Raw genomic sequence first — 7235 nt, 5'->3', positions numbered from 1 at the left:
AAAGAGGTGGCGTGGGGTGGGGGGGGGTGGTGGAGTCTATGTGGAGGGAAACAGAAGACCACTAGGGGTCCTTTTAACCATAAAGTTGCTAATATTTCTTTGCTCCAGAGGAAATTTTTTTAGAGTTATTCAACAACATCCGTTTCTATCGTTTTTGGATTTTCTTATTTCCACAAATGGAGAAACAACATAAAAAGCGTTTGATAAAGTTATTCTGTTTCACTCGTTTCTAGAAACATAAATCAAAATTTATGTCTATGTACAATTCTAGAAACGACTTCGACGAAGTAAGTTCGATTTGTTTCGTCGTTTCTACAAACGAATTTGAGAGAGAGAAAAAAAAAAAGGTTGTTGTGCCAGATAATTTTCTCAACTATTTAAACTTATAAATAGGCAACCGAACCCTCTCTCCCTTTTGGGCATCTGATGATGCTATTGGGTTTTTTAGTGGCATTATGCTTGCAAAAATCGTTTCGAGAAACAGGTTTATCAAATACAAAAAAATTAATTTTTGTTTCTGGAAACGTGAAAAGTTGTTTCTACTGTTTCTAGACATGAAAACAGGAAAAACATTATCAAAACGGTGCCTTAGGAAATTTGTATCTCTTTTGTTTCCCTGTAGATTGTTGCAATGGAGATTATTAGGGTTGATTGAAATTCTTTGTAAACACAGAGAGATGTAAGGAAGAGAGCTTGTAACCCTTTCCCTGTTGTTAAAGTAAACTACTTCTATTTCTGTGTCAATATGGACATCGTGCCAAAACACATAAATACTTGCGTTTCATGGTGCATAGGATTTCATTTTTAGAATGATTTTTTTTTTGATAATGAAAAAAATTAAAAACTATAAATACACATATTTAACATGTTGATTAGCTGATCTGTCATAACACTAACTGCTAAATTACTTGCCACTGAAACTATATAATCATCCTTATACAGAATAAAGACCTCATATAAGTCATTAGAGAAGATATTGACAACAAAACTACAAATGGTTAAACAAGTATAAGGCCAGAGGTTTGGGGTGAGCTTGAAGAGCTATCCTAGGACTAGTCTTACTGTGGGCCTCTTACTACTTGGGTTGGACTTGTCCTCTTCAAGCCCGCCTGACCACCTTCTCTAAAAACTGAAAATGAAGTTCTACCAATGAAAATCTTCAATCGTATGTACTCAAGTTTCTACCATATTTTACACACACACAAAAAAAAAAAAAAAAAAAAAAGGAGAGGAAAGAAAATCTACCATATGTATCCACTTTCAACCCTATCTTTTTATTTATTTATTTTTAAGAAAATACACTATATAATGTGGTAGTTATCGCCATAGTTAGCAAATTCGGATTCGGGAATTATTCGAGCGGAGAATTATTTGGAATTATTTGAGCGGAGAATTATTCGGAATAATTCGATTGATTAATTTAAGGATTTGGTCAAAAAAGCGGTCAAAAAAGCTTATTGGGTTTTGTTTTTTTTTTTTTTTTTTTAAATACTGTTTAAGTGGACCGAATAATTCGGTTCGGTCCGAATTATTCGTGTTTTATATTCACTTTTGAAAAAAGCGCGAATTTTACCGAATTTTATTTTTAATTCGGATTCGGTCAGAATTTTTAATTAAATTCGGAAAAATTCGATTCGGCCGAATAATTCACGAATTATTCGGCCGAATTGATAACACTGGTTATCGGTCGTCCATGTTGCCTTCCCTTATAAAAAAACGAGTGTTCTGTCACTGCCACTGCCACCCACCCAGAATATTTTACTTCTCAAACTATACATTTTGAGCATAAAATATGGATTTTGTTATAAATCCAAGTTCCTTAATTTTTATTCCAATGAAAGAAGGCCCATAACTTGTATTCTTTTTTTGACCTGGAGCCATTTGAAGTGCAAATACAACAAAGCAACGCTGTAATAGATACCAGGGAGTTATTTATTTATTATTTTTAATCATGCATGTGGAGTATGCTATCATGCTGTTGCAGGTATATGCCAACATGTGCCCTAATGGGAGGGCAAGCATGCCGGAGCATCTTCAATGTGGGGGCAGGGCCAACATGCTCATTTCACACTTGCTGTGTGTAGGTGTAGACATACGCAAGAGGGTAGTGTTCTTTCTTTCTATAAAGTTAGTCTCATATGGATTTATTCAGTTCATTGGTGCTTTCATATAATTGAGGAGTTTTATCCAACTAATGCCTTAAGATTTTTGGTTGGATACTTCAAAAGGTATCATAGCTATATTCCTTGGTTATTTCCTTCACATTGTCTTTCTACATATACGGCAGACTTCTCATTCCGCCTACACATGAGAGCGTGTTTAGAGAGAGTTAGAGTCCCACGCATATCAGTTTGTTAAGCTCCTTGATGCCTTCATATACATAAGGAGTTCTCTCCACCAAATGTTTTAGGTTTTAAGTTGGATCCTCCAACAACGCCTGAATAGATTTAATGGTAAAAATGGTTCTAGTTTTGTATGGATTGATCTTGATTCTTGACTCAATGTTTCCAACCCAACACAATCTCTAAACCTCATTTTTTGATTTGGCCAAACCAAAAAGCTAGGGAGTTGAATGAATATTGTTAAGCTTTGGGTTGAATGCCGTTCCATAGAAGTGGTAGTTAATTTTCAATCTATGTCCGTTCCTATAAACCTCATTATTGCGTTGGTCAACCCAGAAAGCTAGGGAGTTGAATGAATATTGTTACGCTTTGGGTTGAATGTGATTCAATAGTAGTGGTGGTCAATGTTCAATCTATGTTGGTTCCTTAGCAAGCCCAGCAAGATTAGATTTGTTTGTAACCTTATTTAGCTTCTATTGATTGGAACACATCACACTGCTATAGGGAGGCTAATCCCATAGCAGATTTTTCGGCAAAAGAAGTGGCCATCAAAGGATATTCTACCTTGGCAATTGTCTTTCCATCTCACATTAGGGAGGATTTGCATAGAGATGCGCTTAATAGGCCTAGTTTCGATTCTTCTAAGGTTGATTTTTATTTTTTGTGGACTCCTTGTTGATAGCAATGCCAAAGGTGGAGTCCATTTTTCCAATTGTCTCTCTGTATTCTTCTTACAACGGTTAGACCTTAATCACGTAATCCTCTATTTTTTCTCTTTTTTTTTTTCATATATTATTTCTGATCATTAAAAAAAATAAAAAAAAAATCTTTACATCAAAGGATCTGTAACATGAACTGTATATTAAACCCAAATCTGATTCATTTGAGATGGGATTGTGCCCGTCATGAGACTCATGACCATTTGGTGTTGTTGTAGCCTGAGTCACTGGAGGATGATATTCTTTTTTTTTTTTCCCTTAGTGTACCTTCAAAATACCATGGCAGAGAAGAAAACAGTTAACAACTCAAACATTTAATTCAAAATTTGGGCAAGTCCTTATTTAGTTGTTTATCAAGAACTAAGATTTCCGTTGCTTGTGCAGAAATCTCTTTCTCATTGGTGATAAGACCATGTGCTTGGATTGTTAGGTCATTAAATTCATTACACATTACACTCCTATTCCTACCGATGAAGTCAAAATTATCAATTTTTTATGTGATCTAATGATGCCAATGGGAGTTGATGTGGAGATTCCTCTTCACCAATTTTTTTTTTTTTAGTAGAAAATTCCTCTTCACCATTGATGCAGGGAAAGTTGATATTTTCAAAAGATAATTATCATTTGTGCTCTTCAAAACATATTATCTTTTCGTAAGTTGTATGTATTTATTTTTCTTCCTTAGCATCTCAAGTATGCTTTGTAGAGAGAAAATAATGATCTATATGATCGTGCCATCTACGTGAAGACATAAGGAGCACGAAAGGACTGCTCCACCACTGTGTGATTGATGCCTAACTCTGCCTATCTCGCGATTGACCCACATGCTACTACAATAACCATACCACCACGGATCGTTCTATCACCCATTGTATATATGTAATCACTATGTCTCCTCCCATAAGATAAAAAAGACAAAAAGAGGAAGAGAAAAGGAAGCTAAATTTTTAAGTCTTTGTTGCACCAGTTATCAGTGGTAAGCATGGGAGAATTTTGACCGGTCAAGGTTTAAGTGATAACCCTCTTCCCGAGGTATGCAGCGAGTGGAGCTGTCTTTAACAGTCAAAGTCAGACGGAGCGCGTTCTCTATCAGGAGATTACCTTTTAGGAAGCCCATCGCGAGGGTGACAAAGATTATAGAATTTTAGATACTACTTAAGAACATAGGTTTTGAACTTATGTCCATTAATTACTGGACTTGCACATTATAATAAAGGGTACACGATTGCACCTCACAAGCTTTCCATCATTTTTTATATTTCAAAATATGAAAAAAATATTTCCTACGCATATAGTGTGGTGATATTTTCATTGATCTCATTTTTCCATATGGACAGGTGATTTTGTCATTCTAATTTTTTAATAGATAAAAAAAAATTAGAAGAATAAATTATATAAAGCTTGATGATCAATTTTAATTGTATGATCCACCATGTAAATTTTTATTAAAATCTTTAATTTTTCAATGGTCTTTACGCTTTAAGCATTTATAAATAATCTCCAAAATATTACATTGACAGATGTGGATATAATATTAATCGAAAATTAGCCATGACTAGCTAAAGACATGTCCACATAGCACACAAAAACATTGGTGTGAAGTGATTGCACACTCTTGGTGTAAGAACCCTCCTCCACCCCCTTAAAAAAAGAACCTACGCACAATTTGCTATTTAATTATTAGGAAAATGAACGCTCTCTAGTCCTACGGCCACTGTATCTAGACACATACGACAACAAAATGATGCCCCAATCTTATGAAATCTAAATACGTAACACTATTTATACTTATGTGCACCTCCCCATTGGCCTCCAGTGCTAGGGCCGCAAGACTAGGGAGCCTTCTTTACCCCTTTATTGTTTCAATTGCTAATTCATAGGCTCTCATAGTCTCATCATCTAGGGCTTAGAATATATAAATCACTTGCCTCGTATCACTAGAGATTATGGAGATCTATTATTTAATAAGATGAATATGAATTATGCATAAGATTATAAATTTTTGAAATAAACTTTTATCCCATTAAATTTTCGACCACAAAAAGAGTGGGTCATTATTTATTATTATTTTAAAAAATCTTAAAAAAATATTTTTGCTGGTGATTTCATGACAAACGGTACATACTGTCTCATCATAGCCGTTAAAATTGCAATGCTTGTTTTTATCATACATATGAGAACCAATTGAATGGAATATACCATCGTGGGGAACCACTTACGTCGTACATAATAGTTATAAACGATCTCTTCTGATCCTAATACTTATATGATCCTAACCATCCAATTATGTTGACTCCCATCACAAATCCCTTTTTTTGATATTTATCTATCTATTATTTCTTTCTTCAAGGATGGATTAGTTTAGGTGAAACCTTTCTGTTGAGTATGGGAGAAAAAATTTAACTTGGCAACAAAACCACATTAACCAGAATTTAAGACCCATAATTAACTTTAGGGTCGCACGTGCAATTCCCTCTCCAAATGCTATCACCAATATGTGCAAGGCGACTATAGGAGTCCAGGTCCTCTATTTTGTATTGGTGCTGGGGATGGGGTTGCATTGGGGGGAGTACACATGCTTTTTTTTTTTTTTTTACTTCTATTCCTTGTGAGTAGTCTTATCCCAACTAAATACAGTCAGTCACTTAGATCTTGTTCTTCAATCAGTTTTAGATGAAGTCACATAAGATAAGAGGCCTACATAAGCATGCCTTTCCTCACCATTTATCCTATGGTTATTTTAGGCTTGCTCCTAGTTCTTTTGATTCTTTCAATTTGAATCAAGTCACTCCTCTGTATTGGGGCATCCAAAGGCCTCCGTTGGATATGATCATGCCATCTCAAATGACTCTCTCTAAGTTTATCATGAATCAGAGCTACTCCCAGCTCAACTTTAATATGGTCATTCATAACTTTATTCTTCATAGTTTTCCCACAGATAAATCTCAATATCATCATCTCTACTACATATTTTTATCTAAATGACACATTTTAATTATCTAACATTCCATCTCATACATCATAGTTCGATGAATAATAGTCGTACAATTTTTTTCTTCAAGATTTAAAGAACTATGCCAATCACACAACACTCTGAACGCAACTCCATATCATCCACCTTATTTTAATTCTCTGAGAAATTTCATCCTTTATGTTAGCTTTTTGTTTTACTTACGATTGATCCCAGGTATGTAAAAAACTCACTTTGAGGAACCTCCCTCTTGCCAATATTCACTACCTCATCATCCATCCTAGTATTGCTCAAGTTATACACCATATATTCTGTTTTAGTTTTATTCATCTCTAGACTTTTTGATTCCAAGGCTTCTCTACATAGTTCCATCTTGGCATTAATCTTTGTTTTTGTCTAATCCACAAAAACAATATCTTTAGAAAAAAAAAAAACATACACTAAGGAACCTCATTTTGAAGTCTCCAGTCAAATCATCTATCACAGGCGCAAACAAATAGGTTATAGAAGTATTCTCCCAACCTCTCCTCAATTTGTTAATCCCTTATCAATATTCTATCATCCTCATTTGTAATACATCTTTAGCATGATCGAAATCTCTGCTCATATTTTCTCTCATTTTAGCCATCTTACAAATAGCTTTTTTCCCATCTTTTGTGTTCATGTTATTATAAGGATCATCGTATTCTTAGCTTCGTTTCTGGAAGATATATATATATATATATATATGTATAACTCTTTATTCCTTTGCCTTGATTCAAACTAGTTTTCTTAGTCTTAATGGCTGCTTGGACCTCCTCATCCCACCATCAAATCTTCCTAGGGGTGTTATGTTTAACTTTCATTTCTCCTAGAACTATTTTAGCAATCTTCTTTATATAGGCCGTCACCTTGTCTCACATTGTATTATCACCCTCAAAGTCCCATGATTAGGTCATATTTTATACATCTATTGCCATTTTAATTGAGCATTTTAATTCTAGATCGATGATAAAGTGATTACATAATATGATTTTCTCACATTTGCAGGTTACAGAGTCATGTGCATAAAAGATGCTAAATGGGAAGATTCAATACAATCTAGATACCGATTTACCCATGTGTCAATTCACATATGATTAAGGGAAAGATGAGAAGGATTTTCACTGAAGCAATCAAGGGCAAAAGAAGAATTTCACCTCAAATTAAAAATTTGACCAAGAG

Source organism: Macadamia integrifolia, unplaced genomic scaffold (genome assembly GCF_013358625.1).
Source record: "Macadamia integrifolia cultivar HAES 741 unplaced genomic scaffold, SCU_Mint_v3 scaffold1734, whole genome shotgun sequence".
In the NCBI taxonomy this organism is placed as follows: Eukaryota; Viridiplantae; Streptophyta; class Magnoliopsida; order Proteales; family Proteaceae; genus Macadamia; species Macadamia integrifolia.
Note: the sequence above shows the minus strand (reverse complement) of the source record.